At 43.1% G+C, this 27567-nt stretch overlaps 1 protein-coding gene across 3 annotated transcripts in view; it reads left to right on the plus strand.

Annotated features, from left to right (window-relative positions):
- Window positions 1-27567, plus strand: part of SYT16 (synaptotagmin 16) — a 141507-nt gene that overhangs the window by 9280 nt on the left and 104660 nt on the right. For 2 of the 3 annotated variants that reach the window (XM_089687479.1, XM_089687481.1), the window contains exon 2: window positions 11006-11150. The exons of the other annotated variant lie outside the window; for it this stretch is intronic. The gene's annotated coding sequence lies outside the window, so the exon portion shown is untranslated. The remainder of the gene's footprint in view (window positions 1-11005; window positions 11151-27567) is intronic. 3 annotated transcript variants of the gene reach the window in all.

Consider the following 27567-nt stretch of genomic DNA (forward strand, 5'->3'; position numbering starts at 1 on the left):
GGATCGGTTTCAGTATCTGCGCCACCCCCAATCTCCCCCTCCCACTGTCTGGGACCCTCTTGTACCCTTTCCCCCTCAGCACCGCCAGCTTCCTCTCTTCTCCTGGTGGAAGCTGCTGAGGGCACAGATCAGTTCTGCATCCATTCACCAACGAAGCATAGTAAATCATGGTTACAGTTCCTTCCACTGATATCAGCGACGGGGGACTGTTCCTTCCACTGATACCAACGACAGGGGACTTTTCCTTCCACTGATACCAATGACAGGGGACTGTTCCTTCCACTGATACCAGCGACGGGGCACTTTTCCTTCCACTGATACCAGCGACGGGGCACTTTTCCTTCCACTGATACCAGCGACGGGGCACTGTTCCTTCCACTGATACCAGCGACGGGGGACTGTTCCTTCCACTGATACCAGCGACGGGGGACTGTTCCTTCCACTGATACCAGCGACGGGGGACTGTTCCTTCCACTGATACCAGCGATGGGGGACTGTTCCTTCCACTGATACCAATGACGGGGCACTGTTCCTTCCACTGATACCAGCGACGGGGGACTGTTCCTTCCACTGATACCAGCGACGGGGGACTGTTCCTTCCACTGATACCAACGACGGGGGAATGTTCCTTCCACTGATACCAGCGACGGGGCACTGTTCCTTCCACTGATACCAACGACGGGGCACTGTTCCTTCCACTGATACCAGCGACGGGGCACTTTTCCTTCCACTGATACCAGCGACGGGGCACTGTTCCTTCCACTGATACCAGCGACGGGGCACTGTTCCTTCCACTGATACCAGCGACGGGGCACTTTTCCTTCCACTGATACCAGCGACGGGGCACTGTTCCTCCCACTGATACCAATGACGGGGCACTGTTCCTCCCACTGATACCAGCGACGGGGCACTCTTCCTTCCTCTGATACCAATGACGGGGCAATGTTCCTTCCACTGATACCAGCGACGGAGCACTGTTTCTTCCACTGTTACCAGTGACAGGGGACTGTTCTTCCCACTCAAACCAGAAATAGGAAACTAATTATTCCACTGACACCAACGATGGGGCATTGCTCCACCCACTGACCACCAAGCCTAGGGTCTTGTTGACTCTCACTGATGCCAAGGCATTTTCTACTCCCACTGACCACAATCCAGCCCCCCAAAAGTTTGAAGGTCAGTAAACTGGCCCTTTGTTTCAAAAGTTTGGAGACCCCTGCTCTAAGGGATGCAGCAGCTGTATGATCACAGCTGCAATTATGGCCCTATGTTCATACAGCTGCTGCATCCCCATGGCATAACATAGGCTAACCACTGATTCCCACTGTACAGGTAATAGCACCCATGTGATCATCACACAGAGCTTTATGTATTAGCTCAATGCAGTTATCTCTTTTATAGTCAGCAGGAATTTTGTTTTGTTTTTGTCCACTAATAATATTTTTAGTGAAAATATACTTTGATATTTTCGGGGGGGGAAGGGTGCATCAGATAGGCTGTATGGGGCCCCATGATTTCTAACAGCAGCCATGTCTCTCCTCATTAACATATAATGCAAGCAGTCCAGCCCCTACACCTTAACCCTTTGTTAGGTCACACTTTGTTCAAACGTAGTTACAATTGATATTGGAGATCTGCCTGCACAGTACATACCGGGTTAATTAAACAAAGAGAACTACCTAGGATTTACTTTTTCAGTCTCAGATATACAGGCTCCTCTCCTGTGCTGAGATTGCTTCCTCTAACTCCACTGCACACTGGGAGCTTCTCACAGTTTGCATTAGAAACCGCAGTGAGTTAGACAGAGCCCATCACATTTCCTGGCTGGAGGACATCCAGCATCATCTACCTCTACCTGTCTGTCCCTGTCCTGCCTCTTTATTTCTTTGGATTTCAGTTCTTTCAGTCATGGAGGCTCAGAATCACATGTGGGTATTACCTGGTCTGTATGCAAATGTAGTCTGCCTAGTAACGCCCACCAAGCCATTTTCTTATTTGCATAACTCCTCCCACAAGCCTGCCTACTGCTTTCAGTAGGGTGGAGGACTTGATAGGAGTACTAAAGCAAGGTGCTGTGATGTGTTCAGGAAGCTATGTACAGCACCCTGCCAGCCCCCCCCCCCCCCCCAGCCATGATCTGCCTGTATTGTATAGAGAAACACAGATGCTTTAAATAAAGTATGCAATGGGAAAAAAAAGGTTTCATTTAAAAATTTAATTAGCATCTTGCTGTGTGGAATGAAATCAGAGAAAGTATAATATAGGCAAATTTCACTTCAGCTTTAAATTCCTAAATGGAGATCTCACACCAGGTATATGTGTGAACAGCACATTAATCCCATTAGCATAAACATAGGAATAAAGGCTCTTAAATGTTTCACGCTGTCTTCAATGCTTTCTCAAAGAGCAAATCAGTAATTGGAACTTTAGGATGCCTGGGACTCCCACCTCATCGGGATATCAATATTTCCTATTTCTCTAACCCTGCTGGGTTCATGCAGAACTGGGATAAAACTTTGAGGATTAAAGTACAGTTGTGTTCAAAATAATAGCAGTCAGGCATCACTAACCTGATCAATCACTGTTTTTGGTAGAAATAATATTTCTACATGGCAAATAATTTCCTAGCAGGTGTAGTAGAGTAATAGAAATCCAACAGACCCAACAGTCATGACATGCATGCTGCTGATTATGTGTAATTGAATCACTAATTGAAAGGGGCGTGTTCAAAATAATAGCAGTGTGGAGTTCTATTAGTGAGGTCATTCATTCTTTGAAAAACAGGTGGCAATTATTGCCCTTATTTAAGGAAGGAAGGCAGCAAATGTTGTACATGCTGGTTACAGTGCATTTCTCTCTGAAATTCTGAGGAAAATGGGTCGTTCCAGACATTGTTCAGAAGAACAGCGTACCTTGATTAAAAAGTTGATTGGAGAGGGGAAAACATATAAAGAAGTGCAGAAAATGATAGGCTGCTCAGCTAAAATGATCGCAAATGCTTTAAAATGGCAACCAAAACCTGAAAGACGTGGAAGAAAGCGAAAAACTACCATTCGAATGGATAGAAGAATAGCCAAAATGGCAAGGACTCAGCCGACAATCAGCTCCAGGAAGATCAAAGAAGGTGTAAAGTTCCCTGTGAGTACTGTTACAATTAGAAGATGCCTATGTGAAGCCAAGCTATCTGCAAGAAGGCCCCGCAAAGTCCCACTGTTGAATAAAAGACATGCTGAAGAGGTTACAATTTGCCAAAGAGCACATTGACTGGCCTAAAGAGAAATGGCGCAACATTTTGTGGACTGATGAAAGTAAGATTGTTCTTTTTGGGTCTAGTGGTCGGAGACAGTTTGTCAGACGACCCCCAAACACTGATTTCAAGCCACAGTACACTGTGAAGACAGTGAAGCATGGTGGTGCAAGCATCATGATATGGGGATGTTTCTCATACTATGGTGTTGGGCCTATTTATCACATATCAGGGATCATGGATCAGTTTGAATACATCAGAATACTTGAAGAGGTCATGCTGCCTTATGCTGAAGAGGAAATGCCCTTGAAATGGGTGTTCCAACAAGACAACGACCCCAAACACACCAGAAATGTGCAACATCTTGGTTCCAGACCAACAAGATTGATGTTATTGAGTGACCAGCCCAATCCTCGGATCTTAATCCAATAGAAAACTTGTGGGGTGACATCAAAAATGCAGTTTCTGAGGCAAAACCAAGAAATAGAGAAGAACTGTGGAATGTAGTCCAATCATCCTGGGCTGGAATACCTGTTCACAGGGGCCAGAAGTTGATTGACTCCATGCAACACAGATGTACAGCAGTTCTCAGAAACAGTGCTTATACAAGAAAATATTCATTAAGTGATTCAAAGGAAAGCAAAATCTTCAAACATATTTCAGATTATATAGTGAATGTTTCAGTTTGTAAAGAAGAATACAAACACTGCTATTTTTTGAACAGTCTAATATTCACTTTTCTTCAATTTTTTTTAGAGGAACAACACAAATTTGATCTATTTTTCTTCATGTTTTGATTTGGAATAGAATGTGTAGTGTTCCCAATGCATTTGTGTGTATGGAAATAAAAGCTATTAGAAGGATTTTGAGCTTTATTCACTTTTTTCAACACACTGCTATTATTTTGAAAACAACTGTATATCTGAAGCCATTTTTTTTAGTATAAAATAGAGAAAGAAATGGTTAAAACATTTGTCTATTTTGCTGCCAATGTAACATTGGGGAGAATTCTCTTCACTTCTTGTCCTGTACACACAACAAGGTGTGAAGAAATCCCCAAAGAAAGGGAGATTCTCTCTAAGTTATCACTAGTCCCTGTGGGAAGGTTTCCCCTTTTTTTGGTATCAATGCAACATTTTGGATATTTCTCCATTAGTTTTGATAACGATGCTCACTAGGACCAATAGAGAGGGTGAATCTCTCCGAGTGTGGACAATTATTTTAACCCTTCCCCTAGTTTAATGCTAACAAAAAATGGGATTTAAACCTAGCCATTCTCAACCAGGGCTCCTCCACTAGTTGCTTGGGGGTCCTTGAGCAGTGGGGGTGCCTACATAGGTAAACCCAACTTAGCAGAGCCAGATGTATGAACACAATGATCTTTTTATCTGTCTGTTAGAGTGGTGTTCTGACCAGCCCTTTAGGGGGTCATTCTTATGACTAGCCACCAAGTCTAGAAAAAGTCTTTTCACCAACCTAGTAAAATCCAGGAAACAACATGTATAACATCACGTCCTGTTTCTGCTGTCAAGTGGCCAGGGAAGAAGCTAGTAAAGCACAATCTGCACTCCATTAGCTTCATTGAAGGGCAGATGAGACATTAGGGGTCTTAAGACCCTAAATGTTTAAGTTAAGAGAACCTGTCACAACAACATTATGTCAAATAGGGGATAGTTGGTCCCCTATGTAATATACATTTATTTATTATTTATTTATTTCAGGTACTTATAGAGAGCTGTCAATTTTCTGCAGTGCTTTAGATATATATATATTGTACATTCACATCAGTCCCTAACCCTGAAGGGGTGTACAATCTAAGGTCCCTAACTCACATTCATACATAACAATACACGGGCCAATTTAGACAGGATCCAATTAACCTACCAGCATGTCTTTGGAGTGTGGGAGGAAACCAGAGTACCCAGAGGAAACCCATACACGTTCAGGGAGAACATGCAAACTCCAGGCAGGTGGTTGGGATTTGAACCAATGACCCTAGTACTGCCAGGCGGAAGTGCTAACCATTTAGCCACTGTGCTGCCCTTATAAATAAAGTTTCAGTGAAAAAAAAAGTGGAAAAAATTAAAGTTACCCACAAGCACTTAAAAAAAAAAAGTTAAAAATTTGAGCTCGTCCTGCACACATATACTGTAAGTGCACACATCAGAGGCGCCTAGGTACAAAAGCATTCCTTGTGCTACACGTTACATATCACCATGCACATTGGAGTAAGATATAATTCTAGGCCCATATTCACAGTTAACTTTAAACTGATGAGTTTTATGGGCTTTCAAAGTTGTACCTGTGGAAAATTTAGGGTACCAAAGTTTGTCACTATTTCACGGGCACACAATTTTAAGGCTTGACATGTTTGGTATCTACAGTGAGGCAAATAATTATTTGATCCCCTGCAGATTTTGTACATTTGCCCACTTACAAAGAAATGAAGGGTCTATAATTTTTATCATAGGTGTATTTTAAATGATAGAGACAGAATATCAACCAAAAATCCAGAAAAAAAACCACGATACAAATGTTATAAATTGAGTTGCAGTTCAGTGAGTAAAATAAGTATTTGATCCCCAAGCAAAACATGACTTAGTACTTGGTGGAGAAACCCTTGTTGACAAACACAGAGGTAAGACGTTTCATCCAGTTGGTCACCAGGTTTGCACACATCTCAGGAGGGATTTTGGTCCACTCTTCTTTACAGGTCTTCTGTAAATCCTTATGGTTACTTGGCTGTCGCTTGGCAACTCGAAGGTTGAGAAACACTGCCATTAACTTTGGAATTTCCTCTCATTTAGGGAAGGCTTACTTTCAATTCTTGTGTTTGTGGGACAGGACGTGAGGGAAAATCTCTGCACTGGGGATACAGAAAATGATATATAATTAGGAATCTAAACCTTGTCAAATTTTTGCTGACTTTTGTGGAAATTCTAGAGAAAAGGAATTCAGTGGTGGCATAGAGGTTATCAGTTTGGTCTAGCAGTGCTGGGATTAGGAGTATAAAGCCGGACATAGAAGGGGTGGAATCTCAACTGGTACAGCAGGGACTTGCTGAGATTCAAACCATGTATGGGGATGCTAAATGTACCCAAGTTGATTGATAGCAGTAATAACTGTGTTTTCACAAAGGGGATGGTTCCCCCTGCCAGGGAACCATAATGGCTCCACAGGAGAGATTCCCCCTTCAACACTGACTGTGTTGATGGGGCATTGAGTGATTTTCTTTGTATCATCTGTGTCCCATTGTGGAGATTTCCCTTAACTTCCTGTCCTGAAACAGGAAAAGAGAGGAAATTCTTCTAAAGTAAGGGAATCTCTAGTTCTTACCAGGGACACCAGAATTAGTGTCCCCATTGGAAGATTTCTTCTCTATTTCTGTTCTGGTGACAATCTAAAATATGGAATTTTCTTTCACTTTCACTTTTGGTGATAATGGTAGAACAAACAGGGCGGGGGGGATCTCCTTAAAGCAATATTAAACCTAAAACTAAAAATGTAATCTGGATATTGATTTCGTTGTTATTGTTCTGGTAGTTTTTGTTCTTTTTTTAGGCCTATGTGTGCCCCTGCTATGTATGTTGACCCCATAGACTTAGCATCAATTTATTGTGCATGCATCCTTTTCTATGTACCCTGAAAATCTTAAATAAATAATTTAAGAAATTAAATACATTGCAGTTTACCAATCTGTAGATGTGGTGGCAGCATTAGTTTTCCTTTTTTAGGTTTCCCCTTCTGTTTTCACCTGGGGATCTGGCCAGTAACATACTTTATTACAGTGCCTCCTGACTGGATGAAGGAGCACAGTGATACCTTTGGAGAGCAGCATTGTCAGTCTAGGGGTGGGGAGTGTTAGCTGTACTAGAAGATTTAAATACGCTAACAAATTGAAGCCAAACTCCAGCTCACACCTTATAATTAGTTACAGCAACAGTTTTTTTCCTGTTGGGATAAAGGTTTTACATGCATAAGTAAAAGCTGATCATTGTAAGCACACCTGTCAGTGGTAAATGGTTTGTCTCAAACCTCTGTCTGCTACATCTGCAGGGCAGCTTGTTCTGTTGAAAAACATTAGACTTACTGGCTATATCACCATGTCAAAGGAAGATTGCCAGGGGAGGGAAAAGAGTTGCATTTATCCAGGCTGTAGAGGACACAGCAGCATAATGGCGGCCTGAGTGGGATCTGGAGTGCTGAGTCCAGATGTGTAGACAGCCAGAGTCACCTGGGTGCAAAGTGGAGAGTGGACTAATCGCTGTGTGTGACTAGACGGTGAGCTGCAATATCACTGGGACTGCTGAGCTGCTGCTGTTGGGATTTACTATCTGCTAACAGAGAGACGGAGCCCTTTAGGAACTGACAGCCTTCTAGTAGCCTTGTTACTGCTTGCAGGCTTGACTGGGACTATTCTCATGTGCACCAACGGTACAACTGGGATCCCAGCGCTAGCTGGCTGAAGACTGACAGCTGCTACACAGAGACCTCCACCTATTGCTTATGTTAAGAGGTACCTCTCAGGGGATGTTGAACCATATCCTAACCATGCTTCCAGAGTGCACTGTAGACTAGTTCTAGTATTATTAATCACATGGCAGTTAATACTTATATGCACTGTTTATTGTTGACTTTGCTGATTCATGAGTTAATCCCAGTCTAGTGGTACAGAACTCTATACTAAGTTACCATAGCATAGTAATTACACTGTCTAGAGGACTGTGTCTGAGCCTATCATCTGTGTGTTCATTTACTGTATGCTCAAACCACTTTTTATTGTAACCCATAACAATACACTGAGTTAATTTACCACTAAACGGTCCACGTTCATAGTATCTATACTTGTGTTCTTGTAGGTGCTTGCAGTAACTTTCATTCAACCAGGTTTGTCAGATGGGCTGCTGGTAGGGTTGCCACCTCATCCCTTTAACACATATTAATTACACAGTGTAATGGGTTTAGCTTGGCAGTGGGTGTGTGTGACCCCCTGGATGGGTGCACAACACAAAAAAATAGGCACAGCACAATAACAGTGGAGGTGAAAAAACAAAAAGGTGCAGTTTATTTACAATATGTACAGAAAATGTCAAACCAAAAAGAATCATCAAATTAAATCCTGGCCAACTTGGCTACTTACTGTACCAACAGCTTTCCCTGGCTACCCACTAGGTACAGCCTGATGCTATACCTAGTTGCTAGTGGTTGGAGGCTAGCCACACAGGCTTTGGTCTCCCTGCACACAGACAAGATGTTTGCTCCCCAGTCAGCTCAGGCACAGATCTGGATCCAGGTTGGAGCAACTCCCTAAGCAAGCGGGGCAGTTTTATACCAGCCTTAATGAGCCCACTACCTTCAGCTGGGCTCATTACCTCAGTGCTGAAGGACTCAGCACTTCCCTCTAGTGGAACAAATCTCCATAAAGTCTGAACCTTGGACAAATGTATCGTCCATCCAGGACGCAACCAGGTGATTTCACCTGCCTACTGTCACAACAGGTTCTGAGGTTAATTAATTGCAGATAAGTTTAGTTACCACCTTAATCAGCCCACACAAGCTGTGTAATTAATATGTGTTCGGTTTTAACTGAGTAGTTGCTAACACTTGTCAAAGTAGTAAAGCTGGTTTCAGGTGTTAAGATTTGTTTACCTTCTGGCGTGAAGAGGATAATACAGTATCTCACAGAAGTGAGTACACCCCTCACATTTTTGTAAATATTTTATTATATGTTTTCATGTGACAACACTGAAGAAATGACACTTTGCTACAATGTAAAGTAGTGAGTGTACAGCTTGTATAACAGTTTAAATTGTCCCCTCAAATAACTCAAAACACAGCCATTAATGTCTAAACTGCTGGCAACAAAAGTGAGTACACCCCTAAGTGAAACTGTCCAAACTGGGCCCAAAGTGTCAATATTTTGTGTGGCCATCATTTTTTTCCAGCACTGCCTTAACCCTCTTGGGTATGGAGTTCACCAGAGCTTTACAGGTTGCCACTGGAGTCCTCTTCCACTCCTCCAAGACGACATCACAGAGCTGGTGGATGTTAGAGACCTTGCACTCCTCCACCTTCCATTTGAGGATGCCCCACAGATGCTCGATAGGGTTTAAGTCTGAAGACATGCTTGGCCAGTCCATCAACTTTACCCTCAGCTTCTTTAGTGAAGCAATGGTCGTCTTGGAGGTGTGTTTGGGGTCGTTATCATGTTGGAATACTGCCCAGTCTCCGAAGGGAGCAGATCATGGTCTGCTTCAGTATGTCACAGTACATGTTGGCATTCACGGTTCCCTCAATGAACTGTAGCTCCCCAGTGCTGGCAGCACTCATGCAGCCCCAGACCATGACACTCCCACCACCATGCTTGACTGTAGGCAAGACACACTTGTCTTTGTACTCCTCACCTGGTTGCCGCCACACACACTTGACACCATCTGAACCAAATAAGTTTATCTTGGTCTCATCAGACCACAGGACATGGTTCCAGTAATCCATGTCCTTAGTCTGTTTGTTGTCAGCAAACTGTTTGTGGGCTTTTTTGTGCACCATCTTTAGAAGGGGCTTCCTTCTGGAATGACAGCCATGCAGACCAATTTGATGCAGTGTACGGCATATGGTCTGAGCACTGACAGGCTGACCCCCCTCCCCTTCAACCTCTGCAGCAATTCTGGCAGCACTCATATGTCTATTTTCCGAAGACAACCTTTGGATATGACGCTGAGCATGTGCACTCAACTTCTTTGGTCGACCTGTTCTGAGTAGAACCCGTTCTGTTAAACCGCTGTATGATCTTGGCCACTGTGCTGCAGCTCAGTTTCAGGGTCTTTGCAATCTTCTTATAGCCTACTCCATCTTTATGTAGAGCAACAATTCTTTTTTTCAGATCCTCAGAAAGTTCTTTGCCATGAGGTGCCATGCTGAACTTCCAGTGACCAGTATGAGAGAGTGAGAGTGATAACACCAAATTTAACACACCTGCCATTAATGAGTCACATGACACCAGGGAGAGAAAATGGATAATTGGGCCCAATTTGGACATTTTCACTTAGGGGTGGACTCACTTTTGTTGCCAGTGGTTTAGACATTAATGGCTGTGTGTTGAGTTATTTTGAGGGGACAGAAAATTTACACTGTTATACAAGCTGTACACTCACTACTTTACATTGTAGCAAAGTGTCATTTCTTCAGTGTTGTCACATGAAAAGATAGAATAAAATATTTACAAAAATGTGAGGGGTGGACTCACTAATGTGTCTCCTCTTCAGGCTCCAGGGACCACGAACTGTAAATGTAATGTAAGACACAGTGCTCAGCAAGGCGTTTTAATGAGTTTATTGGACGTGCCCTGGAGACTTCTCCTCGCTGCTTGATAATGGGCTTTGATGTTTATAGTGCCAGTTAACCTGAGGCCTGAGAAGTTTACAATTTCTGAGTGCCAATATTGTAGTTTCCACTAGAAGCAAACCTGCTGCCTAGGAGAACACAATAATAGGGATTCATCAGAGAAAAATACAACCAGCTGCTATCCAGAACTGGTCCAGATTCTTTCTCTCAGCATTTACCAATTAGGGCCAATTTGATGCTAGCCTCATACATTGATTTTTTTTCTTTTGCTATAAATTGATTTTTTTGTGTCTACCCGGAAGCCCATGTACATTTTTCTCTTAAACCTGAACTCCAAGATAAGCAAATATTGTCTATGTACAAGAATTGTGTGTTCTTACTTGAATTTTTGTGTGCTTTGTGTATTTCTTTCAGATTTGTGTAATATTCCAGTGTGAAACTTTACCTTTGTGCTGGAGCTTCCGGTAATGAAGACCAGTTACTGTTGCTTTCTCTCCTTGAAGGGTGACTGGTCTTGTCTTTGGCTTGTTTCTCAACTACTCTTCTGCTAAATCCCAAGGTGTGACCACTTGTTACCTACCTTTGGCTTGTTTACTGACTACACTTCTGCTTGATACCTACCTGCTATATCTGCTACTGGACCTTGGCTTGCTCACCTCTTAGTGGCTGACAAGCAGCAAAGCTAATCTCCACCATCAGGAGCTCTGGTGAATGCTGGTTAGCAGGGGCGGACTGACCATTTGGAAACTCGGGCACTGCCCGAGGGCCCGGGGTCAGTAGGGGGCCCCATGAGATGCCCCTGGTACCTTTTTCATAGGCTTTTTCGAGTTTGGGCAAGGACACAGTGGCCCCATGATCCCCTATTGCCCGGGCGCCCCATGAGTTGTCAGTTTGTCCCTGCTGGTTAGTCTTCAGACTCCGCACATCATCTGGCAGGGTGACCTGCTCCTGCATGTATCCAGCTGGTCAGTGGGAGCCTCTCTAATGCTATAGCTACTTGCCTCCGAGCCTGACTATGACAGAAGGTTTTTACCACACATGTGCGAAGGCGCCACAATTATTGAGGTCCTGGATATCAATATGTCTTTGCATGCCCAGGGAAACTCTACACATGCACAGATGTGCCAAAGGTCTCTGCCATGTTCCGAAGACTGGGAAGAACCCTTCAGCACATCTGCACATGTGCCAGATTTTCATAGATGCCAGTGTCGGTGGTGGGATGGGACCAGCAGTACAGAGGCTAAAGTTACTCTTCAAGCTTTAATTTATAGTTGAAAAATCAAGTAAAAATAAAGATCCCTTTGATAATACTTTGTATTTGCAAGTCACCCATTCTGGTCCTTTACACCCAGAAGGTTTGCCTACTATTGTACTCATAGGTTTTAGTTGTACTAATGCAGAATGGATAAACTCTCCCACTGTGTCTCTGTGTGTAAATGGACATGTAGAGCATCAGACCAGGAGTGAGCCTGCTTGGGCGCCCCCATAGTAAGCTGCTTGCTATGGGGGCACTAAGCAGAAGGGAGGGGCCAGGAGCACCAGCGAGTGACTCGAGAAGAGGGAGATCGGGGCTGTTTTGTGCAAACCACTGCACAGGGCAGGTAAGTATAATATGTTTGTTATTTTAAAAAAAATACCTTTGCTATCAATTTAAAAGAAAACAAACTGTAAAACTTTGCATTCCTTATGTTCTGATTCTCCTGGAATATTTTTCTGATTTAAAGTCCAGTTGGACTAGAGCCAGCCAGTTGAGTATATGTGTTAAAGGGCAGGTGGCAAAAGACAGCTGGCCTAATGGACGGCAATTGTAAGTAAAGCTCAGTTTGGAATGTAATGTGTGTGGTCAACCTAAAGAAATTCTATGGTGAGAACCTATGGAGGATTTAATCTTTGATCTCTCTATCAAATGCTAATTATATGCCTGTCATGATAATCCAGTGGCTTCAGTACTTTCCAATGTACAGGATGCAGATCCGGAGTCTTCTCTCTGACTCTCTGCATGCTTGTTCCTGGTCAGTGTCCAAGTCAAAGACAGCCATGCAAGTAAATTGGTGCTTTCAGGAAGAATTTCAAAACTTAGTTTTAAAATGATGGCTAAGGAATAAGGTACCGTATGCTTCCTGGTGTGATTTTCAGGTAATAGGTGGTAAAAGGGTTGTGAGCCCTTTGACCCACCATGCCCAGTTGCAGGCCTGAGCTCTTTTAATTCCTATTCTCACAATTCTGTGCATTCCCACAAATCCCTGGGTCCTGGACACATCCATGGAATATAAGTTTCACTGTTTCCTGCTCTCAGATGTTTATCACACTTGATGAGCTATCCAGGTGTATGGTCCTCCACTGTTAGTCGTGACAGTAGCTGGCCAGGAACCCAAAAGTATGTGGCTTCTATGGAAGCCAGTGCAGAAAACATTGCATAAATTACTACCATGGTACTGCTCTTGGGAGGTGGCTCAGCCACCCACTTGTGGTACCAGCCCTAGAAATCCTCCAGCTGTGGCCCAAGGCCAAAGATCCCTCCAGCTGTTCACCTGTTGACCAAGACCTACCTTGTATTTCACTGTGAGAGACGCTGTGGCAGAGGCTAAGCACAACCTTGATCACCTGACCTCCCCAAATGCTTATACTTTCTCCCAGCATGCTCAGCGGCCACAGGAAACTCCTACTGATCAGCTGAGAGAAGTATGAACTATCATAACTCACTTTCACTGCAGCTCATCATACTAATGCCAAAGGTATCAGTGACACCTACTGGCAAAAGGGATGTACTACAGCTACACTGAGCTTAGGAGAAACCCCAAAAGATCACAGACTACAAATCGACCAGGTTAACTACAACCTAGCACAGCTACATTTACTGATAGCCCCTGTTTAAGACAAGGGTGCTACATAGAGAGTGTGCTGTACTGCCACTTAATCCTTATTGAGTCATAGAAATCTTGCTCATATGAGCTCCTGTTTATACAGCTTCATAATTGGTTTACCATTGTTCTGTACAGTACGCACATCCTATTACCATTTTGATGATGTTTGCATTGCTCATTCTGATTTGTAACTAGTTAAGTTATATTTACCATTTGATTATTTGGCTAATCCCTCTACCTGTTAAGCCGGCCATACACTGATCAAAATTTGGTTGGTTCAGCAAGGACGGGACAAATTTCCATCTATGTATTTGCAGGCTGATTGTACCCAAGTCGATACATCGATTGACTTGGATACAACCAGCCTATCAGATTTTTTTCCATGCGAATAAAAGCAGTAATAATTGTGTTCTTTTGCCTGGAAGGCTCCCCGTACCCCAACACCGGCAGAACACAATAGTGCTGCACCATCTGACTGTGTTGACGGAGGAATTGCACGATTTTTCTTTCCTTCCACCTGTGGTGGAAGAAAGGAAAGTCAAATAATCTATGGACTACCTTATAGTGCCCCCTTTTTCACTGTTTATACAAACCTTCCATCTGCACCTGTCAAACACTGTGCTCCGTTCTTGTTTGTCATCAGGTAATAACACAGTGTCTATAATATTGTAGCACTACCTTCTTAGGAGTCGCCGAGTTTTGGGCCCCGCACAGCCAGGCAACACACATTTTCTTCCACACCTGCACACTGGAGTCAGTAAACAGCCCTTGAGCTTGGTTTTGATGTTATATTAAGGAGTTCTGAACTTGGATGGGGTTGAGGGGTATATGGGATGCCCAAGGAAACTGCAAACTTGAGGAAAACTCCTTAGCAACTACTATATATGCAGATATGAACAGAATAGTCTCTCCTCTGAGAGCACTCCAGCTCTCTGGTGTACCTCCTCAGACCTCAGATAAATCCTCATCTTCACCCAGCTGTCTAAGGGTATTCCCTGGGCAATAGGGCCCAGAAACGGTCAAATTAAAACACAGTTCCAGATAAGGAGCTAGTTGGGCTGTCCACCTGACTGCACTCTCCCCCTCTCTGGCCCAGGGGGTGTACGGTTACTCACACTATCCTTCCTCATAGCTCAGCTGGTTGGTGGCTGCCTTCAGGCCTTTTGCTGGACTGGCTTCCTCTCTGCTGATCAGGTTGTCTTTCCTGTAAGAAAGTGCAGTGGACTCCCTTGTCCAGCACCAGCCTGTAGATAGGCCCTTCCATGCCCTCTCCCAGGCTCCACACTCCAGCCCTTACTTCATCTTCCACCCGACAATACTATCCCTGTTGATCAGGTTCTCTCTCATACTTAAGGGCTGTCCTGTCAAGGTTCTACCTTTCCCCAGAGGTTATGCTGCTCCATGTGCTGGCATCCATCTTAGGTTTCTGCAAAGCATGGTGGGAGCCTTTTATGCTTTCAGGCCTCTGCGGTCCATCCCCCAGAGGGGTGTGGTTGATCACATTTAAGCCTGTTGTCTGCACTTGCTCTTTGCATTCGTGTCCTGTATGATTGTGTTGCAGCAAGCTCTTGTTCTACTCTCGTGGCTCTCCTGGAGACTGACTCGGCTTTGACTAAGACTATTCTCAGCCTTATCCTTTTATCTGACCTCCCATTGTTGAACCCGGCTCATGACCTGTGTATTCTTGCCTACCATTCTGTACTTTCTGTCCAGGTGTTATCTACCTGGCCTGTCCTACTACTCTATCGTTTCCTATCTGGTGGCCATTACTGCAGCTGGGGTTACTCGGGGGCCGCGACCTGGTCCCTGGCTGCGTCAAGTCCATCCCCACCATCAGGGGCCCTGGTGAAAGGCAGCAGGGGCTTAGACCCCGCCCCCTGAGGGACTCTGGTCTGTGGGTGGTGGTTGTCGTCAGTCGGTGCGTGACCCTACCATTAGGCCTGCCTGTCCATTCCACCGCTCCTGCCCTGACATGTCCTGGCCCCATGCCAAGTCTGCTGCTTGGGGATTAGTCGAGATCCCTTTTTGGGGATTAGCAGATCAGCCCCTCCTCAACCCCCACTGACTTTTAGAAACTTCTCCAGCTCCTAGAGAAGGGGGAGGCATCAAGGAACTGACCTGCACAACCCTCAGCCCTGACCTAAAATAACCTGGCTGACTCACACCCAGGCTACTATTCACCCTCTGCCTCAAAAAAACTAACTAGCTCCCCCTAGCTAAACTTCAGGGGTGCTACGATATGTCATCACAGAAAGATTCAGGGGAGGCTGCAGAAGACACTGCATTCTAAAGAGGGAAGCAGAGACACACTCTAGGCTTAGATGACATGCCACCTGTTTATTCTGTGTCTCTCCTTGACGCCTATCAGTAAAAATAATGCTTTGGGAAAAACTTGTAAAAATAATTTTCTATTTATGTCATTGCACCTCCATTCTCCATGTCCAGTCCTGGCATTATACTGACACTCCCAAATGTATAATTCTGTATTCATCATGTTACAACCCCTTCAAAGAGTTTACACGGCACGGAGCAACAAATCACATTCTACAAATGGCACCAAATTAAATGCGGCGATGACGAGTATATAATTGTTGCAGTTTAATGACAAATACTCTGTTGTTCTGTGCTTTCATTTGGCTGGCCACTTTCCTCCAGCACGGTCTCCATAGCAACAACAAAGCCTCACAGCTAAAATAGCAACGTGGCAGTTGGCATTGTACAGATGATGAAAGGATGATGAAACACAATTATAGGTGCTAAGGACGTGAATAATTATGGCAGATTATTTCTGCCAAGACTGCATTGAAATCTCCCACACAGAAGGTGAACAGGTGGTGCTACGTATGAGCGAGAAATCATTGGCGGCGCAGTAAAACCAAGGGAGTGAAAGACTGACACTGTAAGTGTTGTAGTACATCACTAGATGGCGCAACCATCCTACATCCTGGCTTTCAGCTATAGGATTCAGTTCCCTAGGAGGTTTGTACTAAAGTTTGAGAGAAATTAAAGTAGGACTTTTTTTTCCCAGTTTTTTTTTTGCCAGGGAGATTTTCCTTCTCTTCCTGTCCCATAGCCAAAACAGGAAGTGAGAGGAAATCCCTCCAAAGTGTGTTGAACCCTAGTTGTCAACACAACGAGTTCCTATTAGAAGATTTTCAATCTGCTCCTGTTCTGGTGGCTACCAAAATTTGGGGATCTGCTTTCGCTCTCGGTGATGATGGTAAAAAGGATAATAGAGAGGGTGAATTTCCCCAATAAAGCCACAGAAAACAATAAAAGCTTGACAGGTGTTCTAATCTCTTTCCACTGTATACAAAACTATTTAAAGCATTTTGTCTATAGTTTTGTAGCCATACACCCAGGGCTGGGGTTAGATTTTGAGGGATCTCGGGGCATTTCTGGATCAGTGGGTCCCTTTTACACAGAGATGAAAATACACTTCACTGTAAACAACCTTCTTCTCTTAAAACTCACAAACAACTTACTAACTGCTAAAACCAATGGTCACTACTCTGTATTTATACTTTCTGCTGCCTTTGACACAGTTGACCACCCACACCTCCCAAAAAAATTCCATTCCCTTGGCCTTCAAGGCTCTTTCCTTTACTGGTTCTCCTCCTACCTATGTAAGGGTTCCATCAATGTCTCCTTCAACTCTATTCCCTTCTCTCCTCTTCCTCTTTTCATACGGTTCCTCCCAAGGCTCTTTCCCTAAGACCTCTTCTATTCTCCATTTACACCTCCTCCAATGACTTCCAACACCATCCTTAATCTGGCATCAACCAAATCTATCTCTCTGTTCCTTAGCTCTTCCTTTTTGTTTCCTCATGCATCACTAATTTATTGACTGACCTCAATATTTGTCTTGTTGACTTGTTGGCTTGCCTCTACTCAGACCATCAACCTTTCAGTCTATAATGAATACTGTTGCCAGTCTTGTTCACCTTACCAACTACTTAGTGTCCGCCTCCTCTCTCTGCCATTCCCTTCACTGGCTTTCCCTAGCTCCAAGTACAAAACTCAAAACACTAACAACATACAAAGCCATCCACAATTCTGCCCTGAGCTACATTTGCAACGTCTTCTCAAAATAACACCTCAAACATCCTTTTTGATTCTCCCAAGGCCTTCTGCTCTCCAGCCCCCTCATCCTCTCCCCCCAATGCCCATCTACAGGACTTCTGCAACGCCTTTCTTGCTCTGGAACTCCCTATCCAACTCCAACTCCTTATCCAACTGTCTGGCTATCCCCTACTTTATCCACCTTTAGGCAATTCCTGAAAACTCATCTACAAGTAGATCTACATCCACTCTTTACATATACATATACCCAGGGCTTGACAAATTTGTTTTTAATCTAGGAGACAACTAAAAAGGTTAGGAGCCAGTTGTTTTTAGCGTTGCGTGGGTTGTCAGCGCCCAGGGCAAGGAAACCTTTGAGGGACAAGCTTCGTGCAAGGCGATTTGAAGCGCAACAATCACGACAAAACCCACCTTTTATGTGCCATTGAAAATAATGGCACCTGAATTTGCGTTTTGTGATCACAGCAATTCTGCTGCAATCCCAAAACACCCAGGTGTGAATGGAGCCATCCTGGTTCACACATATGTGATTCTGGATGTTTTCAAACTCACAGATTCGAACAGGCTAGACATTATGTATTCCTATTTAGGTGGTTTGCAGAGATGCGATCCACATGCATTGTGTTTTGAGTCCATTACGAAATGGGTCCTGTATGAGTTTGTAGCTGTGCATTCCAGGCTTGCAAGTGATAGAGTAGAGCGGTATGCGGAGATAAGTGTTCACATATGATTGCTACTGACAGCAGTTTTTGCATTGAAGTCAAAAGGAGGCGTTTTTGCATTGAAGTCAATAGGAGGCGTTTTTGCTTTGAAATCAATGGGAGGTAATTTTGCAGTGAAGTCAATGTAAGGCGATTTTGCATTGAAGTCAATGAGAGGCGTTTTTGGCATTGAAGTCAATGGGACGCGATTTTGCATTGAAGTCAATGGGAAGTGAATTTGCATTGAAGTCAATGGGACGCAATTTTGCATTGAAGTCAATGTGAGGCAGTGTGTGAACTCAGGCTCCATGACATTTCTAGTCGCCATGGCAACCTGGCTCAAGTATTTGTCGAGCTCTGCATATACCTGTATATAAAACAGAAAAAAGAGGTTGGGCTAATCTGATGGCAGGAGAATCTCCAGAATATTTTTTTGAGGGTTGTGCACTCTGTGGGTGTAGTCAATAAAGTGGGCTTGGTAAAAAAGTGTGTGTTGCTTCACAGTGTATGGCTTGTAGTGTGTCACCTTTCACCCTTTGTTTGGAGAAAGAGCCTGGTAGTGCACTGAATAGGTTGTGCACAGGTTGATGCCCCCCGCCCTTGGAGCCAACAATGATAACCTCCAGCAAAAGTCAAGGCAAGCAATAACCCTAAGCACATCAATAATCCCAAGCACAATAATTAACCCCCAGAATCTCATAATAATAAACCCTCAGCACTGAGCAATAATAATGTCCCAACAATGCACAATAAAAAAAATCAGTAAAGCAGGGGGCAGAGTGGGGGTGGGGTGCTGTGCTGAATAATGGGTAATAACCCCCAGAAACACTCATATTCTCACATTACATGCTTAAATACATGCTCAGAAACAGATTCCCACAGCTGTCAGGGAATTATGAAGTTCCGGTGTACGCAGCCTCTACAGCATGCACCATAACACTTTCTGGAAGCAGCTGTAGACCATCACAGGGTCTACGACCCCCATCACCACCACCACCATACAAGCAGACACCCCTGAAAATATGGGGCTCCCCATATGTAAAACACATGGGCAACAATAGTATTTTGCTGCACTGAGCCTGCATGGATCAACTCACCATCAATGCAGTTTAATGCACTAGGTGTGAATGAGCCCTAATATGTATGATATAAAAAATAGAAATTAGACTCCAGTTTTGTTTTGATCAGGGAATGTCAGCAATATACATTACAGGGATTCTAGCAAACTCGGTCGCAGATCTTCCTGCATCTCTTCTGTGGGTAGTGATGTAGGCCATGCCAGCATGTTCAGAAAAGGAATGTAAGTTGGAAGGTCTCCCTTCCAATAATAACCCAATCAGTCAGTTCTTTAATAGGAAAAGCTGCAGCCCCAGCATTTCCTTTTATGCTGGCAAACACTTTGAAAGAATGTATTTCAGGAGATGCCTGTAATTTGATCTCAGGCTCTGTGCATGTTTTTGGCAAAAGCAGTGAACCAATAATGTTAGAATGGGGTCGGAATATATATATTATAGTTTATGATATATTATATTGTATATTCACTCAGTGAAATTAGGTGCACATCACTGGAATACAGAAATAAGACTCTAGAGCCTATGAGTCATGACAGCCACAAACAAGAGATGTGGAGAGGTTCTCTTGTAATTAGCAAGTTTTTTAGCTGTAGTTTTGCCCTATAAATTATAGTTTATTATATATTATAAATATTATACTGTATATGCACCCTGTGGAATTGGGTGCAAATCACTGGAATACAGGCACAAGAATCTGTAGACTCTAGAGCCTATGAGGCATGACAGCCACAAACAAGAGATGTGGGGAGTCTCTCTTGTGATTAGCAAGTTTTTTAGCTGTAGTTTTGCCCTATATATTATAGTTTATTATATATTATACTGTATATTCACCCAGTGGAATTGGGTGCAAATCACTGGAATACATGCACAAGAATCTGTGGACCATAGAGCCTATGAGGCATGACCAGGGGCGGACTGACAACTCATGGGGCCCCCGGGCAATAAGGGATCATGGGGCCCCTGTGTCCTTGCCCAAAATCAAAAAAGCCTATGAAAAAGGTACCAGGGGCATCTCATGGGGCCCCCTACTGACCCTGGGCCCGAGTTTCCAAATGGTCAGTCCGCCCCTGGGCATGACAGCCACAAACAACAGATGTGTTTGTGTGTGTGTGTGTGTGTGGGGGGGGGGGTTCTCTTGTGATTAGCAAGTTTTTTAGCTGTAGTTTTGCCCTATATATTATAGTTTATTATATATTATACTGTATATTCACCCAGTACAATTGGGTGCAAATCACTGGAATACAGGCACAAGAATCTGTGGACCATAGAGCCTATGAGGCATGACAGCCACAAACAACAGATGTGTGTGTGTGTGTGTGTGTGTGTGTGTGTGGGGGGGGGGGGGTGTTTCTCTTGTGATTAGCAAGTTTTGTAGCTGTAGTTTTGCCCTATAAATTATAGTTTATTATATATTATACTGTATATGTACTCAGTGGAATTGGGTGCAAATCACTGGCACAAGAATCTGTAGCCTCTAGAGCAGGGTTCCTCAACCAGGGTTCCTTCAGAGGTCACTAGGGGTTCCTTGAGCAATGAGCAATTTTTGCCTCTCAGGTAAGTTCCCACTGACACCATTGATCTTTTTAGCAATCTGTAAGGAGTAATTCTTCCCAATGATCACAAGTGTAAGGAGCATTCTTACCTCTGACTATCACACTAATGTATCATGAATTGTGGATAAAGTCATTTTAGCAGGGGTTACCGGAGACCAGAAAGTTATGTCAAGATTTCCTCTGCGTTGAAAAGGTTGACAGAGGCTGCTCTAATGCCTATGTGGCATGACAGCCACAAACAAGATATGTAGGGAGGTTCTTTTATGAATAGATATCTACTTCCCTGAGATAAGGCTACTCTCCAGCCATCCCAGTAACAGTAGTCCACAGCTTATCATGGACTTTGGCAGATGTAGTTACACAAAACGATAACCTTATTCTCAAATTCTTAATGACCCTGTAAGTTATTTTACATGAAATTGTTTCTTACTGGTTTTCTTCCTACTTGTAACATCTTCTGTGGGTTCTCAAACCTCTCTTTTTTTTCTCTCAATTCTGTTACTGTTTCTCTCAACGATCAAATGTCTATGATCTACCAGAACCCCCAGATCCTTCTCCACCATCGATTCCCCCAGGTGTACTCTTCCTAGTATGTACAGTATGTGGGACCATGGAGAAAAAACTCAGCCATCCTCAAACAGGAAGTCAGATCACAGCAGTAATAGGGAAGATAGGAAAGAAATATAGAGATGTGGAGGAGTCTGGGAGCAAAAGAAGGTCTTTTTTTGAGTTAAGAATACATGCTTGAATATAATTTTTTTTAAACCAGAGTTTAGTGTCACTTCAAGTTGGCCATACACTATTAGATTTCTTTTGTTCAGCCTGCTAGCTCCTCCATATGCACAAACTATGTGGATAGGTGAAACCTCCTCCCAGGCTTTTGCTCGTTCCAACGTTTGTTGGAACGAGCAGTGCACCTTAATTGTGATCATCTGCACTGCTCTATACACACTACAAGTCCCATAGTTCATAATCCTACTCAGGAGTGAGTGCAAGAGGGTGGCTATGTTCCATACATAGTTACATAGAGCAGTTACATAGTTAGCCTGGCTGAAAAAAAAAACAAAAGCCTAGCTAGTGCAACCATAAAAAACAAACAGAAAAACAACAAAAAAAAGTTATAATCCTAAACCCACAGTGCAAGAGGGTGGCTGTGTTCCATACATAGTTACATAGAGTAGTTACATAGTTAGCCTGGCTGAAAAAAACAAATGCCTATCCAGTGCAACCATAAAAAACAAACAAAAAAACAAAAAAAAAAAGTTATAAACCTATACCGACAGTTGATCCAGAGGAAGGCAAAAAACCCAGCAAAGCATGATACAATTTGCTCCTGCGGGGGAAAAAATTCCTTCCTGGTCCCCCAAAAGGCAATCGGATATTCCCTGGATCAACTTTGCCTATAAATGTTAGTATCCAGTTATATTATATGTATCTAGGAAAGAATCCAGGCCTTTTATAAAGCAATCCACTGAGCTGGCCAGAACCAACTTTTGAGGGAGTCTATTCCACATTTTCACAGTTCCTCTTTATTCTCTGTGATGACCTCAGGGTGAATAACTCTACACCGAGTTCACTATATGAACCACTGATGTATTTATACATGTTGATCATATCCCCCCTTAATCTCCTCTTAATAAACTCAGTTCCTCTAATCTTTCCTCATAGCTGATCTCCTCCATGCCTCATATCAGTTTGGTTGCCCTTCGCTGCACTTTCTCCAGTTCCCCAATGTTCTTTTTGTGAATTGGTGCCCAAAACTGAACTGCATATTCCAGATGAGGTATTACTAATGATTTGCACCCGGGTAATATGATATCTCTCTCTCTGGAGTCTATACCTCTTTTAATACAAGAGAGGATTTTGCTCGCTTTAGAAACCGCAGCTTGGCATTGCATGCCATCATTAAGTCTATGATCTACCAGAACCCCCAGATCCTTCTCCACCATCGATTCCCCCAGGTGTACTCTCCCTAGTATGTACAGTATGTGGGACCATGGAGAAAAAACTCAGCCATCCTCAAACAGGAAGTCAGATCACAGCAGTAATAGGGAAGATAGGAAAGAAATATAGAGATGTGGAGGAGTCTGGGAGCAAAAGAAGGTCTTTTTTTGAGTTAAGAATACATGCTTGAATATAATTTTTTTTAAACCAGAGTTTAGTGTCACTTCAAGTTGGCCATACACTATTAGATTTCTTTTGTTCAGCCTGCTAGCTCCTCCATATGCACAAACTATGTGGATAGGTGAAACCTCCTCCCAGGCTTTTGTATTCAGAATGCCTTAACAGTTCCTGCAGCTGATTGTTCGGACAACAATATTAGGCCTAAAGTCAATGGAATGGTTGGAACATCATCCATATTAATGCTGCTGATTTGCATGGGTCACTCTTATTTACTCAGAACCTTCCAAGGCCTACTGGATATAGAGGACCCAATCACAGCAGCAGCAGCACTTTGATCCACATAAGATCTCTCTTTTAACAATTGTAGCTTTCTGTTAAGCAGAAAAGTTGCTATGTTTTGCCTATCAGTCTCCTGTTGAGCAGGAGACTACACTATACTAAACTAAGTGATCTACATCCTAGCAACCTACCTAGGAGGGTAATACAAATGTAATAAATCAAATTTCTTCATAAATTTTGTCCAAAATGTATTCTGCTACATTCTGTATTCTTTGGTAAAAAAAAAATCCCAAATGAGTGTATATGGATTGGCTTGCATGAACGTTATAGAGTCTACAAACTATGGTATATATACTGAATTTTTTTTATACTACTAATGGTGGTGATCAGTGGCTTATAGTGGGACTGTGATAGTGCAGCGGGCAATCTGACACTAACTGACACTGGATGGGAACTGACTGACATTGACATCACCAGTGACAGTAATATAGTGATCAGTGATAATACTATACACTGTCACTGTACTAATGACACTGGCTGGGAAGGGGTTAACATCTTGGGGTAATCAAGTGTTTAAGTGTGTGCCTAATAAGTGTTAATGTGTGTATTATGTGCTGCTTTTTACTAAGAATCTCTTTGTTCCTTCTCTCTGCTTTGCAGGGAGAAGAAACAAGGAGGTTGTTCCCTCTGTACAGAGCCATGTGTTGATTGTCAACACAGGGTTCTGGACTGTGGTTGGACACCGGTGATCAGCAGGTCTTGGCCATAAATCATTGGTCGGGACCTGCTGACAAACGTCTGCTGTGTACAATCACAGAGGGAGTCAGCGGCCAGGGACACACGTGCGCCCTGTACCTGGAAGAGGACAGCAACATAAAGGTACATCACTATGCCAGTACGGATGGGTGGTCCTTAAGTGGTGGAAGGTTGGTGAGTGTCTGGGTGCAGCTACAAACTGGACACCAGTAGGGAAAGCATGAGCACCCGCAAAGATTCAGCTGCTCCTTTTGGAGCCATTGCTACATATCAATCCATGCCACATATTTGCTATAATTTGCTACACATCATTATTATTGCTATTATTATACAGGATTTATATAGCGCCAACAGTTTGCTCAGCGCTTTACAATATAAAGGGAGACAATACAGCAACGATATAATTCAATACATTATGGTTAGGAAGGCCTGGTCCTTGGAGCTTACAATCTAAGAGAACTTTATTTATTTTTTACAGGTACTTATATAGCGCTGTCAATTTTCGCAGCATTTACATATATATTGTACATTCACATCAGTCCCTAACCCTCAAGGGGCGTACAATCTAAGGTCCCTAACTCACATTCATACATACACATACTAGGGACAATCTAGACAGGAGACAATTCAACTACCAGCATGTCTTTGGAGTGTGGGAGAAAATCCACACAGGCACAGGGAGACCATGCAAACTCCAGGCAGGTGGTGCCATGATTAGGATTCAAACCAACGACCCTAGTAGTGCCAGGCGGATGGGCTAACCATTTATCCACCGTGCTGCCCATGAGTGATATGAAATATTCAAAGTAACCATATGGTATCTGGAAAAGCAATGATAACAATACTAAAAAAGAAATAAATACATAATGAACAGTAATCAGCCACCACAAGGGGAAAATAGACGTTTTGTCAAGACCTTAGCAACAAGCCACGTGCTGTGCTATGGCAGAGAGGCCTGCTTCCCCGAGGCAATTGGTTGCTAGATGATGTGTGATAGCAAGTCATACTATTTGGATGGCTGGGCTGTTGCTACGGTAACTGACCATTCAATAGGTGAAAGAATATAGCTGAGCAGAGCAAAGGTTCCTCTTCAAAGCAGAGCTCAGGGTGCTTTTTTTTCTCTTCAATACATATTGGCATTGGAATAAAACAATAAAACTCTTTCATAGATGGGTAGGAACTAAGCTGTGACCTTACTGACAGCAGCAAAACAAACAGTCTAGTCTTGCATATACACCGTGAAAGCAGATGAATAGATATTTTTGTTTTATAATCGTCAATTGGGTTCTGAGAAACTCTATATAAAATGTGAGAACACGGGGCGAGAAAAAAAGTGTTACAGGGATTGAGTTCAGCAAGCAAAACTTTCATGACTAATGTCGGAGAAGGGGGGGGGGCTGAAATAAAACATACACTTAGGGCTCGATCACACTTGACTTTATTGTTAACTCTTGCCAAAGCCCCTATAGCTTTTGACAGGCGTTAGACAGGCATTTGGGAAGCGTTTTTATTTTTATTGCTCCTCAAACGCTCCCCAAACGCTCCCAAAATGCCCTATGTGCAGCACACAGATGACATGCAGTACGTTCATTCCATCATATTGATGAATAGGTGGCTCAGATGAAGTCTAGGTAACAAAATGCAATAGTGGGATTAAGGGCTCGTTCACACTTGACTTTGTTTGTAACTCTTGCCAAAGGCCCTATAGCATTTGACAGGTGTTAAACAGGCATTTGGGAAGCGTTTTTAACACTCCTCAAACGCTCCCTATATGCCCTATGCGCGGTTTTGAGGCGGTTGATAGGTGTTTGCCAAGCGTTAAAACCGCACCACAAACTCCTATAATGAAGTTAAATGGTATTAATGCTCCGCAACCGCCTCGCAACCACCTCGCAACCGCACCATAGACTTGAATGGGAGGCTTCAACTCCTGCTGACTCGACACGAGGCGCCAGTTTTGCCGCAACACGACGCAACGCTAACGCTTCAATGTGAACAGCACTGTGTGCTGCCATGTGCAAAATTTTTATAGGTATTTGAGAAGCGTTAAAAACACTTCCCAAATGCCTGTCTGACGCCTTCTGACAAATTTAGTGTGAACGTAGCCTTAGTGAAACACTAGAACTGTGATTAAAATGCTAGTGGCCTGGCTCTTTACTGATTTGTTGTCCTAAGAACTGTCTAAGTAACTGATTGGGAGCAACAGAGAATGTCAAGCTGGGAGAACAATTTATAGGGTAATAAAGAGTACAGGCAACTAGCATAACAATGAAGGCTCTAGGAATGCCATGCTGAAAGTTCCCTGGAGACTGCGGGAGCAAGGAGTGGGCTGAACTTCCGGGTCACTTCACCATGGCGAACTGAGCCGGAAGTGGGAGCGGGTACCTGTCAAAACCAGGTATTCGCTCCCCCCCCAAAAGGTGCCAAATTTGGCAGTGGAGGGGCGGAGGAGGCAAATAAGTGGAGCTTCCACTTTTAAGTTGAAATCTGCTTTAAGAAGGTTCAAATTGGCATGGGCTCGCCAGTCCTCTAATATAGGTGGATGCCCACTTCAATGCAATGATTTTTCAAGCAAGAAACTAAAGCCTAAATATTGGCACCCTTATCTCATTAGAGTACAATTCCTCAACTACGTTCCCTAGGATACACACCCAGGGGTCTAGAACAACTTGCGTTTGATAGCTTATTAAGATTATCTATAATAGATTTCTAGTAGCTAAATAATTTTGGGCACTGCCAGACCATGTGTATAAAATCTTGCCTGGTCCCCTGAGATCTCAAACAGGGCTTACTCATTAATACTGATTAATAATTTTGAGACTGCAGATGATACAGCAGTGTAAAACTGGCCAGCAGCAGGGCTTTTTTAATGAAGGAGAATTGGCAGAAATATACTAGAGAAAAAGAGTACAGGCAGGTTCTTTACTACATGAATTCAGAGAAGGCAGATGTCATTGCAGTGTAAAATTTGCCAGTAGCAGCACAATTATAAATAGTAAGGTTATGTCTAAATTTACTAGAGAGAATATGTGCACATCCTGGAGATTTAATGTAAGAATTAATATACTACAGAGGAAACAGTAGTGTAAAATTGTCCAGTAGCAGATCAATATTAATTTTGGATAATAGGCTGAATGGTGAATGCCTAACTTTTATTTCATCTATATATATCTTTTTTGATTTTTATGTGAGTGTTACAACGAGAGGTGGTTTGGGTGCTCACTGTTTGTGCACTTAGCCTTTTTGTCTTACAAGTGAATGCTCCACTTTGAGCGCCCCAAACTTAAAAAAAAGGCCATATCAACATAAAATAATACAATATACCCTCAAAATAAATGAAAACCTCAAAATACCAACCCCTGAAACAAAAACCTATTTTTAAAGGGGAGTCTTGCAGCAAACAAAAAAAAGCTATGGATAGGTAACAGCTAAAATTGACAACTGACTTGACATAATCCAAAAAATAAGAAATTAAAAGAAATAAAAATTACAAAAACCAAAATGGCAGCAAATTGGTCTTTCCTTACAACAGCTTCTAATTCA

This window comes from Staurois parvus, unplaced genomic scaffold (assembly GCF_062004578.1).
Source record: "Staurois parvus isolate SC_StPar_1 unplaced genomic scaffold, SC_StPar_1.0 ptg000426l, whole genome shotgun sequence".
NCBI lineage: Eukaryota > Metazoa > Chordata > Amphibia > Anura > Ranidae > Staurois > Staurois parvus.